Below are 12,182 nucleotides of genomic sequence, written 5' to 3' on the forward strand. Positions count from 1 at the left end.
CAAAAAGATTTGAGACATCCTGCAAAATGGTGGCATAACCACTCAACATCACAATATCAAGGTTCCGAGACCAACTATGAACACACGAAAGTACTGGAAACTGAACTGCGACATGAATCCATCAATCCTATAAGTCTATGGATTAGTAACATGTCATCCTGATAGATAGATGAGAAGGCCTGGTTTCTTAACCCCGTGGAAAAGAAGAGGTTGACTCAGATCAGAAGGGCATAAGGTAAAGGAGTAAAAAGAGCCTTATGTTCCCTTCCACAATCAATTCCCTTATATAACTAAAGCATTTCTAGACTCAACTTCGATGAGTTTGGCTTGGTAATCCTACAGGCAGTCAGGCTCTGATACCAAAGCTGTCAGGACCCCGATTCTAAGTCACACCGATCTAGCATGTAACACATCATATCACTTTGCGGCCTCATGCACGGTATTCCCATGGGTGCCACCTTACCTGGCCCGGGACTGTTTGCGCCTTTTGGCTCACGTATATGATAGTGTCGCTAGCATCCATATCACAAAGAACCCGGCCCGACATGACTAGTCGTGAACCCAAAGTGGCACTAACTTACGAGGACAGGCATACATGAATCAACATCGAGCATGTCGGTCAGCAGCGTGTGAATCTGGGCTGTAGCACTGGCTAACAGGACTCCGGTGAACCGGGCCGTAGCAGGCTAGGCAGGACTCCGAATGTCACCGCATGACATTTCCCCGAAGGGACAGACACAGGAACGAAGTGACTCACATGCCGGCCAGTCAAGTGTTCCGGAGCAGTAGTGCTGGGCTAGCAGGACTCCAGTGAACCGGGCTGTAGCGGACTACTATGGCTCATGGAAGCACAAGACTACATTTCCCCATAAGAGAGGCTACCAAGGATAAATACAACATAGCATCACAACAAGACTCTATGACTCAAAGTATTTATTCATTAGGCTCCGAGGAGCCAAGCATTACAAACATGGGTCTCATGACCCCGACATACAGAGCATACAAGCAACAAGCACATGCGGAATCTTAACTTGTCTGCGTACATACATCTACAAATGAAGAAGGCTGAGAAGCCTGACTATCTACCAGATCCTGCCGAGGGCACAAAATCGTAGCTAAGGTATCAAGCTAAACGTCGAAGTCCACACGGAACTACTAGCGAGACTGACGTCTCTCTGCAAAACATAAAATAGGCAAACGTGAGTACAAATGTACCCAGCAGGACTTACATCAGAACTAACTACATATGCATCGGTATCAACAAAGGGGGTGGTGGATTTTAACTGCAGCAAGCCAGCTTTGACTCGGTGGCTATCTTAAACTACGACTGCAAGTAAGTCTTTTGAGGTGGGGCCCACGAGTCCACATATTCACCATATCAATACACCACTATGGATCCGCTTCCGTCTCCCTACAAGAACGCCATCCATAGCACTCACGCTTATCTTGCGCATTTTAGAGTATCCCCTTTCACTTGTCTATGAATTGTACAGGCAACCCAGAAGTCCTTTACCGTGGACACGGCTATTCGAATAGATGATGTTAACCCTGCAGGGGTGTACTTCTTCACACACGCTCTCGCCACTTACCACGATGTACACGTCGTGTATCTTGGCAACCTTCAAGCGGAAGCCTGGCGAGGGAGTCAGCCACGACCTGACTAACCACACAAGTCTCTAGTCCAGGTTTATCGCATGTTTGGGTTCACAGCCCCAAACGATGTGTGCAGGGTTCTCGAGACACCAAACGGGCGTCTGGTACACCGTGCCACGGTGTATCTACCGCGTCATAGCCCACCCCTAGGGTCAGCGCTACGCACGGCCTCCAACACTTATGCTACAAACACCAGAAACTAGTTGCAACTCCTAGACAGAGGACAAGGGCGGTTAATAAGTCGAGAGGGTTAAATAAGGATCCCAATGAGTGGTAGTAGTTGTTCATGGATCACAAACACAGAACTCAGTTCCTGAGGACGGTTTCAATGAGACAACCCACCATGTACTCCTGCATGGCCTCTCACCGCTACCTTTACCAAATCGTGTTCACACACTTAGCTCACACACAGTAGGACATGTTCATCACCATTCCAAATCATCCCCAATGAATCAGACCTGACTCAACTCTAAGCAGTAGCAGGCATGAAAAACAAGCATGAATGACTAGGCACATCAGGGCTCAAACAACTCCTACTCATGCTAGTGGGTTTCATCTATTTACTGTGGCAATGACAGGTCATGCAGAGGAAAGGGGTTCAACTACCGCAGCATGTAACAATTGAATCGTTGTTGTCCTAATGCAATAAAAGAGATCAGGAGTGAGAGAGTGGGATTGTATCAGAATGAACAAGGGGGTTTTGCTTGCCTGGCACTCCTGAAGATAATATAGCTCTTCATCAGTGTCATCGATCACGTCGTCGGAAACATCGTCTATTGAGAGGGGATGGTTACAGGCAAACAGAGAAGGACACAATCAATGCAATGCAACAATATGATGCATGATCATGACATGGCAATATGCTTGTGTTTGAACTAATGCAACTTGAGTCCAGATTAGATGAAGTTGGTTTGAACCCAAGGTTTAAATTCAAACTTCATATGTGAATAATCAAATGCCACTTACATAGTTTGTCCTAAACAGTGATGTTAACTTTCTCAAACATGCATTAACATGGCATAAATAGATTCTTCATATTTTTCTGATCATTTTTCATATATAACTTATTTCCATTGGAGTTATAGATTATTTTCTATGATTTTTTCAAAGTTTTGGATATTTTCTGAAATAAATAAATCATTTAAGATTTATTTAAATTCCAGAAAAGGATTACTGCATCAGCCTGACATCGTCATGACGTCAGCGGCTCAACGGGGCACGGTCCAGGTCAAGCCTGACCAGTGGGACCCACTGGTCAGTGACCCAGTGACATTTTGTGTCACAGATAGGTGGGTCCGTTCAACGGCCACGTCAGCAAGGTCAACGCCGACGCGTGGGGCCACTGTGTTTAGATTAATCTTAATCTATTTTTGTTAGATGGTTAGTTAGGCAGTGGGGCCCACATGTCAGTGAGAGTGTAGGTTAATTAGCAGGGTCATTAACCGCTAATGACGGTGCCATGTCGACGGCTAAACGCCGGTGCTAAGCACAGCACGACGGCGTCGCCCTCCGGCCAACTCCGGCGATGGGAGCTCGCGTGGCTGGGCACATTCGAAAGCTTGCGTTACAACGCATCTACTAGTGGCCGCAGTGGGTGCTGGGACGGCGTGCAACAGTGGCGGTGACGAGCCGGGTTGCGGCCGGAGTTTGGTGAAGAAGGGCAGCGCGCTACGGTGCGCTAGGGGGAAGCTGAGGGGCTAGGAGGCTTTCTGGGAGTGCCCTGAGCACGAGTGCATGCTCGGCTGCGAGGTACAGCGCCTGTGGCCATGGCGGCGACTTGGCCGGCGACGGCAGGAAGCTTCCGCCATGGTGGCTCGATGGCTAGAGGGCGTGCGCGAGCATGGTAGAAGGGGGAGATGAAGCAGCAGCTCACAGCAGGGTCGACGATGCGAGCTTGAGGTCGGGGAGGCATTGTTGATGACGAATCGACAGCGGCGATCGCCGGACAGATGCGGCGATGAAGGCGGTGGAGATGACGCTGCGGTGCACCCGGCGTCGCGTGGGTTGGTGGAGATGAAGAGGAAGGCGCAGCGGTTCTTCTGGAAGAATCGGCGAGGCGAGGGGTGGACGATGGCCACTGGTACGGCAATCAGCGTCAGCGAGCTCGCTCGGTCGAGCTCGTGTTCTTGCAGAAGAGAGGGGGAAATGGGCCAGGGAGAGAGGGTTGGGTACGCGGCGTGCGTGGCGTCGTCCAGGAGGTCCAGGGGGAGGCGGCAAGCAGGAGGTGGCCGGGGGCGCGTGCGCGCGTGCGCGAGGCACACGCCACTGTCCTACTGTCCAAGGAGGAAGACGACTGGCATGGCCCAATGGGCTGCTACAGTCATGGGCCAAAGGTAACTCTCTCTCTCTCTGCTTTCTGTTTCCTTCAATTTTTTTCTATTTTCTGTAACTTGTTTCTGATTTAGGAAAATACTAAATCACTTTATAAAATCCTGAAAACTTTTGTGGCCACTATCTGATTTAAACAAGAGGCCCTCACCAAGTTTCAGAATATTTGGAGCTACCAAATATTTTATAGGAATTTATAGCCCCAACTCAAATACAATATGAGTTAATCCAAAAATCCAAAAATGTCCTAGAAATATATTCATCATTTTTTGAAGAGGTTTCTACCTTAACCAAAAATCATGAACTTTTCTTGAGGCACTTTGGGTTCATTGAAAATGTTTTTTTTAAGTTGAACCTAGTTGATTTAATTCTGGTGATAGGGTTTGGAACAATCCCCATTTCAATTTCACATAACTTTAAACATGATGCATGGATGCAAACAAGGTCAAACAAGAACTGATCTAGGGCTGTGACACAGAATCAGCATATTTGACCAGAGCCGCCATCAACAGGCCCATGTCATTGCAGTCACGCTTGAGCCGCCCCAGCTTCTGCTTTAGAGGTTCAAAACGGCAATTTTTCTCCAACATTAAGACTCCTGAACCAACATCCATCTTATCAGATGAATGTATTATCTCCTTGACCCGGCACACCCAATGGGTTGTGGACTCTCCTTCCTCTTGCTTACAGTTAGTCAGGTCCACGATTGACATAGGTTGCTTACATGTGTCTTTGAAGTTTTGAATGAACCGGGCCTTCAACTCTGCCCATGAGCCGATGGAATTGGGCGGCAACCCTTTCAACCAAGTGCGAGCTGTTCCATCCAACATCATGGTGAAGTACTTAGCCATTGCTGCATCGGTGACCTCCAAGAGCTCCATTGCCATCTCGTAACTCTCAATCCATGCCCCGGGCTGCAAATCGGCCGTGTAATTAGGCACTTTACGAGGCCCCTTGAAGTATTTAGGTAAGCACTCATTACGTATAGCCGGCACCAAGAAAGGAATGCCTCCGGTCCTTGTGGCTACTCCTGCCTCAACAGACGTTGGTGGGTAAACCGGAAAAGTTTGATGAGCCACCTGTTCAGCCACCAATTGAACCGCCCGCTCAGCCTCTTGTCGAATCCTCTCCTGATCCGCCAAGTTAAGGGCTCCCGCCTGCACCGGCTTATGTCTGCGTGGTTGGTTGCGGCGCTGAGCATTGCTTGACATATCAGCCGAGTCCATATGCCTGCTATAGCTCGGGCTCCGGCTCGGGCGAGGGGTTGAATGGATTCTATCTCGACTGTAAGAGTACGCATCCTGCTGTGCCAGAGCTATCTGAAGAAGCTCCCTCACCCTTTGTGTTTTGACTGCTGTTGGAGAATCGCCTTCCATTAGGAGAGCCGCCAAACGAGCCAACGCAGCAATGAGGTTTTCCAAAGGATTAGAGAAGTGACCCGGTGGTGTTGGCGCATAATGAGGCGGAGCGGTATACATGTGTGGTGGCTCAATGGCCCGTGGTTGAATCGGTGCTCCGGGTGTCGTGGTCCGATTTCCTTCCGGCGGGTTACTAGGGCCGGCCCCAGGTGTATGGAAAAGGTTCCTGGGATCGAGTTTTAGAGGTAGACGTGATTGAGTTTTCTGATGCCTCCTCCTCATGACCTCGTTTGACGCGTTTAGATCCATCGAGAGCCGGAAAGTCTCCGCTTGAAGCTGCTGAGCACGAGCGTCCAAAGCCGCCCGCTCCGCAGCCATCCTGACCTCTTCAGCTGCTAAGTTTTCCTTGGCCTGTGCCATCTCTTCGCGCACCCGTGCCACCTCCGCATCATGCTAAACCTTGTCTGCCGGTTCTACCATGACAGTCAATAGGGCCATCAGCTTATCCATGAGGTCCATTAGTATCTGAGCTGGGGAGCGCGCGAGGTCTCCTGACCCGGCCGCTGCCGACCCGGTGGCCATCGCTGCCGCAGCCGTGGAGTTCTGCCTGGGATGGGTGCCTGCCATGAAGACTCCAGCTCAATTCGGCGGCTCAAAGGGGTCCGGAATACTGCTGCCATCGGAACAGCCCCCAAGCATGCCATCCTGCAGCTGATACAACGAGTCCGTTTCGCCTGTGGATGACATAGAATCAGAACAGATGGTCGTCTCACCACCATACACTGATCCTTCCGAATATTCACCTCCATGGATGCAGCCCACAAAGACACGTTTTACAGCAGGTCAGGCCCGGGCGAGTCTCGCGCGCTGAGCCATCTCGATGATGTCGGTGCCGATGTCCGGCTTCGAGCCTGATTCGCTGATCCGGCCGATGAAGACATGAATCCCGCCGAAGGGGACCCGGTGCCCATACTCAATTGAGCCGGCCTCGGGGCCCCAGCCTTCATCGTTGATGTAGAGCTTGCCGCGATGACTCTTGGTCATCCGGCCCACAACGTATCCCTTGAGCCCTTCGAAGCTGCCCTTCAAGAACTCAAATCCATCGTGTGCTGGCCCCACGGTGGGCACCAACTGTCATGGAATTGTCACGGCAGATGTCCTAGCAAAAGGACTTAGTCGTAGGGCCATCGCAACTAGGAAGCTTAAAGGGGTTAATTGGGACAAAGGACACGAGAGGTTTTATACTAGTTCGACCCCTTACGATGTAGGTAAAAGCCTACGTCTAGTTGAGTTGGAATTGCTGGGGTTTCAATCACCAAGAGGCTAATCCGCCGGCTTGGTTATCGATCTCTTGTTTCTTGCCTTGAGCCGCCACCGGTCGTCCCCTTATATACACGGGTTGACGCCTGGCGGCCTAAAGAGTCCCGGCCGGCTCATAAAGCGTGTCCGGCTCGGTGACTTCTTTTACATGCCTTTCCTTACAAGTCTTTCCTTACATGCAGCGGTTTACAATACTGGGCCTTAAGCCGCCTCTGGACTTAGGCCTTCTATAAGCCTTAATAAACTATCACCTTAACTGTTTTCTGGGCTTCCTTTGTGACCCGTCATTGGGACTGACCCGGCCCCTCCTGGGCGGTCATAACTGATAGCTATATCCCCAACACAAGCCATAAAGGCGGACAAACGTAAAATCCAGCTTCTTCAAGTGAAACATGTCAAAGATGTAATCGAATCGAAGGAAGAACTTCTCGGCGGAGAATGTGTCGACGTACGACAATTGTCGCGGCATGTTAACCACGTAGAGTGGGTATCTTGGATTTTTTGAGGCGATGAGGCCTTTATCTATCCGCAGCACATCGTCATGAAGTCTCCTTAAATCGCTGAATCTGGCCCCTAGCGCTGCTTTAGGTAGGATTGGTTGACCGAGGATATGCCATTTTGCCGAACTAGGGATATCTATACGGTCTTGAACTAGGGATATCTATACGGCTGCTGAAGCGGCTGGATCATAGAAACAGCTTTTTTGCCTTTCCTCAGTCTCTTCCTAGACTTCTTTACTACCCGAAGGTTGTCCATAATACGTTCAGACTCTAGAGGCGGCAATTCAGGCACCGACTCATGACGCTTAAACCCTAAGTAGGCGCTAGTATTGACATACTGTTGAGTGTCATCGTCATCCTCATCTATGGCGGCGTCACCAGCGACTAATGGAGCCTCTTCCTCACCCCCTCTGCTATCACCCAGCACGACAACCGATGCTAATTGGGTATGTGAGGTGTTGATGTTCATACCTAACTGTGTGCTCATAGGTGTGCTCCCGGCCGCCTCCAGACGAAGCAGACTCTTTGGACACAACAGGACCCACCCATTGCAACAATCACCAAGCCGCCGCGGGGTCTCGTCGTCATCCCCCACTAGTAACAGAGGAACCAAATTCTCGTGGCCCGGTTTGACACTGACCACGGAAACCTTGAAGATGTCCGGGGGGATCGGCCGGCTGTGGAACAATGGTTCCTTCGGCTCCATTATCGTCGCCTTCCCCACGTCCACCTTCTGGTCGCCGATGGTGTACAATATGGTGCATGGGGTTTCCTCGGCCTGCAAAGAAAAGTCTGCGACATGAGACATCTGAAAGGCAACGAAAATGGGAGATTATACATTTATTGAAGGGGGGCGGTGTGACAAATACCGTGAGGGCTTCGAGCTCAGCCAAAGACGAAGCACCGCCGAGCACGTCCGGTGCCGGAGCCGGTGCGGGAGCAGGTGCAGCTGCAGGTGCTGGGCAACGCTAGTCGAGCTGCTCCCGAAGAAGTCAGCAAGGGGAAAGTCCTTTTTTCTGGATTTTGCCTGCTCCAATTGAAAACAGCCGGAACCAAGCTAGTAGACATATCTACAAGCACCTGTTTTGCGGCAGCTACCGCTGTTGCGACTGTCTCAGATGATTTCTTCTCAACCGCAATCTCAACCTTCTTGTTGATGTTTTCTTCAGTTAACCTCCGTCTTCCCTTTCTCTCTTCCCTGGTCTCACGGTAGTACTTCTTCCATGTGGCGCTGTCTCCGACACCGTGCATGCGTCCATACGATGGTCGAGTCTCCACCGTGAGTCCTTTCAATATGTTCAACGCCCGGTTGAATGGAGTGTCCCACATGGGCCTCGCCAATGCCTAAGACGGCGAGTTGCTATCGGCCGCAATCGTGTGCTGCTCTCTCTGCAAAAGGCACAAGGACGTTTACAAATATGACTAACATGCAGTCGAATTGATCAGAAACTAAAATTACCAGCAATCTCATGAACTCCGTCGTGACCGCGTTCGTCTCAAAAACCTTCTTCACTTGGTCCCAACGGTGCCGGGCCCTGAGGATGTCACGCTCCTGCGAGACGATGAACTCCGCCAACGGGTGTGGGATGCCCAGACTCGCGGCTTCCACATCCTCCTTGCCCCATATGGACCTCTTCCCGCCGTAACCACGGCTTCCGAGGTGGTGGCACCCAATGTTCCTCTGTTGAAGCCCCTTCATGTACTTCGACTTTTTTTTCGCAGCTTCGGCCTCGCAAGCCGCCTTGAATATTTGAAAGTGCTCTATCGTGATTGTCGGATTATCCTTTACAACTTGGAGTAGGGTTCCTTTTTGTTGACGATCCGATATTTCACCCTTGATTTTTAGGCGGCCAACGCCTCGCTAAACTTGGTCATGGAGTGTTTGTTTATCTTCTTCATTGCCGGGTCCTTATCTGGATCTTTATAATCCTTTTCATTCCGGCCCGGGAACAAGAATATCTGGTGCAGCTTCTTTAGGAGGGAGGGCCGCATATTATCTATATTCTTTAGTTTTTCATCGTTGATGGTGGCGGTTGTCCGTATGATGCAGCCTATTTGATTGTCGTAACACGCGCGCACTTCCTCGGGCGCGTTTGGCTCAAGCCGTTGTCCACCTCTGTGACCACCAGTCTAGTAGTCCTGAGCTTGTTAGGAAGCCGTTGCCTCTTTGTTTTCGGTTCTATACCGGCTCCGCTAGTCTCGGCACCAGTCTCAGTCTCAGCGCCGGTCTCGATGCCGGTCCCAGTCTCAGCGACGGTCTCAATCTCAGCGCCGGTTTCGATGTCGGTCTCAATCTCTGATGTGACAGGTGGACCCAGCAACATCAACTCTTGATTGTCAGCTTCCCACAAAAATTCTTCTGCCGCCAGGTAGACATTGTCGCAGTCACCAGAACCCTGTCGTTCATCGTTGCTGGCAATGTTTCCTACGATTAAATCTAGTCAATTAATTCTAGACCTAATAAAATGAATAATGACATAAAAAAGGCCTATGCTTTGCAGGAACATTGACTCCTTCCCGGTGCGGCAAATCCCGTGTGATGCCCCAAGACCGGAGCTTCAGACGCCTTCCATGTTTTTCCGAGTTTCGTCGTGTGAGTTGTTGGTTTGATTGCATTCATCTTTGCATCATGAGCTTTGCATCATGTCATTTAATTTTTAAAACTCAACCAATTAAATTGCATGGATCTTCGGTCCATTTAAACCGAGGGAATTCACATGGTGATTCTCTTTATAACATATCCTCCCAATATTAGGGAGCTATAATAAAATATTCTAATAATTTGGAATTACCTTTAACACACATGCAACATAAATCCCCAATGCCTTTGTTATGTCATCTCTTTTGGTCTCCATTTAAATTGCTTCCAAATTCAAATAGTTTGAGGGTTATTCAAACTTATTTGAATTTGTATATTCTAAATTCTCTTTGACTTTTTTCATTAATTCTCCATATTTTTCTGTCTCGAGAAAAATATGTCACGTGTGGGTATTCCACTCCTACCCTTCCATTCTTTTCTTCTAAATTTTGTTTCCTATTCTATAAAAAATATAAAGGAAAGAATTTGGAGGGAGAGAGAGAGAGAGAGCAGCACAGCCAGTCCCGTTGCTCACCTCGTCCTCCAGGCGGGCCCAGTCTTTTCCCTCCTAAGGCCAAAGGCCCATCTAGCGGCAGCACCAGGCCTAACCCTAACCTTCCTCGCTCGATCACATGGCCTCTCCCTCATCTCCACCCCGCCGCCAGGAGCCCTGTGCCCGATTCCCATCGCCCTGTTCTTCCTCACAGCGCCGCACGCACGCATCGAGCTAGGAGAGACATCCTGCTCGATCCCCCTCATCTCCCTCGACCCCTTCTCCTTCCCGAGGCCGCCGCTGGCTCCCCAAAGCTCTCCTCTCAGCCGGCCTCCATCCTCCATGGCGCCTCCTCGCGCCCGAAGCCCGTGGTCCCGCGCCCGCACGTCTCCCCGTCGAGCTCCGCCCATCCCTTCTCCTTCTCGGGTTCGTCTCCAGTGCCGCATCGCTAGGGACACCGAGCGCCACCGCGCAACCCCGCCGGCGACCTCGACCTCTAGCGAGGCTCCTTGGCCTCCTCCTCGTCGCTTGGTAGCCGTCCCGCCACGTCCTCCCTATCCTCCGTGGCCGCGTGCCGCTCCGGCCGGTGAGCCCATGCTCCAGCGCCGCGCCGCAGCGACCAGGAGCTCCTCGCCCCGACACGCCCCTGGCCCTGCTTCTCCTCCTTGCACCATGGCCTTGGCCCCTCTGCTCCGTCCGTCGCCTCTGCTGCCCTCCTCGACATCCTGCTCGACCTCTCCGTGGGCCACGGATGTGTGCTGTAGCCTGCCTTGCTGCTGCCCACCCGAGGCCTCCTTGGTTTTGCTTCGATTTGGATTCGATCAGCAAGTTCCTCTTCACAAAACGTCCACTCGACCTCAACCGGGACCTTGTGCTGCTACATTTTGGTCACGCTGAGTTCCTCGAAGGCCACCGATGCCTAGTATGTCTCAAGACCCAGACCGACAAGTACCACGACACCCGAAGCCCTCGGATCCATCAAGTTCGACTACCTTCGTGTGTACCACTACCGTCGCCCTGAAGACGTTGGAGTCATCAAGTACCTCTCCGAACGAACATGAACGACTACCGTCGCAAGAACGGGACCAGCAAGTCCGAAGACCCCAAGTACCACGACACCGATGACATGAACATCTACGGAAAGTGTACGACTACGCGATGTGACGCCAAGTTTGATGACGACCGTGTACCACTACCGCTCCTCGAACATGAACGACTACTTCCTCTTCTACTCGTGAACCTCTACTTCCACTACGATCCGCGAGTACCACTACTTCCGCTACTATCGAACCCAATCCGCTCCGAAAATGAACGCTTCGAAGGTATAACCGCTGGAACGACGTCCGTGGACCGAATGCATGTGTTGTATGAGATGAACTCCGTGTTTGCACCGTCCCCGTTTGCCATGCCGTCGACCCGTGGGAACCCGGTAACCGGGATCACCCCACCATCTTTTGCACGCTCCCGCCACACACTTCCTTTGCACCGGTATCTCCATGAGCTACCGGAAACGTTATGTTGTCATGGCAACATTTTCGGATTCGTACCCGTGGCCCCTTTTTCCTTCCGCCATGGCGACAAATGCTACATATCATGCTCTTATCAACTTTTTTATAAAATTGCATAAACTTGCATATGCCATCCACATCATGATAATAACATTTAAAATGTTTTAAATTGTTGTTTGCATTAAATTGCTAAATGCATATGGGGATTTACCGGATTTGTTGTTTGTTATATCCGGCCCCATTTAAATTGTTTAGATAGTATAGTTTTCTTATGCTTCACCTCTTGCCATGCTAACCAACATTTAATATTGTTGAGTACTTAAACGAGAGAGAACTAAATAAGTCATGTGTTGTTTCGTCAATATGCAACTCGCCGCATATTGAGCTCCACTTAATTTGTAGTGTTGATCGTTGCACTTTGCCATGCCATGCCTCATTAATCCG

The sequence above is a fragment of the Triticum urartu genome, chromosome 5, assembly GCF_003073215.2.
Source record: "Triticum urartu cultivar G1812 chromosome 5, Tu2.1, whole genome shotgun sequence".
Taxonomy (NCBI): Eukaryota; Viridiplantae; Streptophyta; class Magnoliopsida; order Poales; family Poaceae; genus Triticum; species Triticum urartu.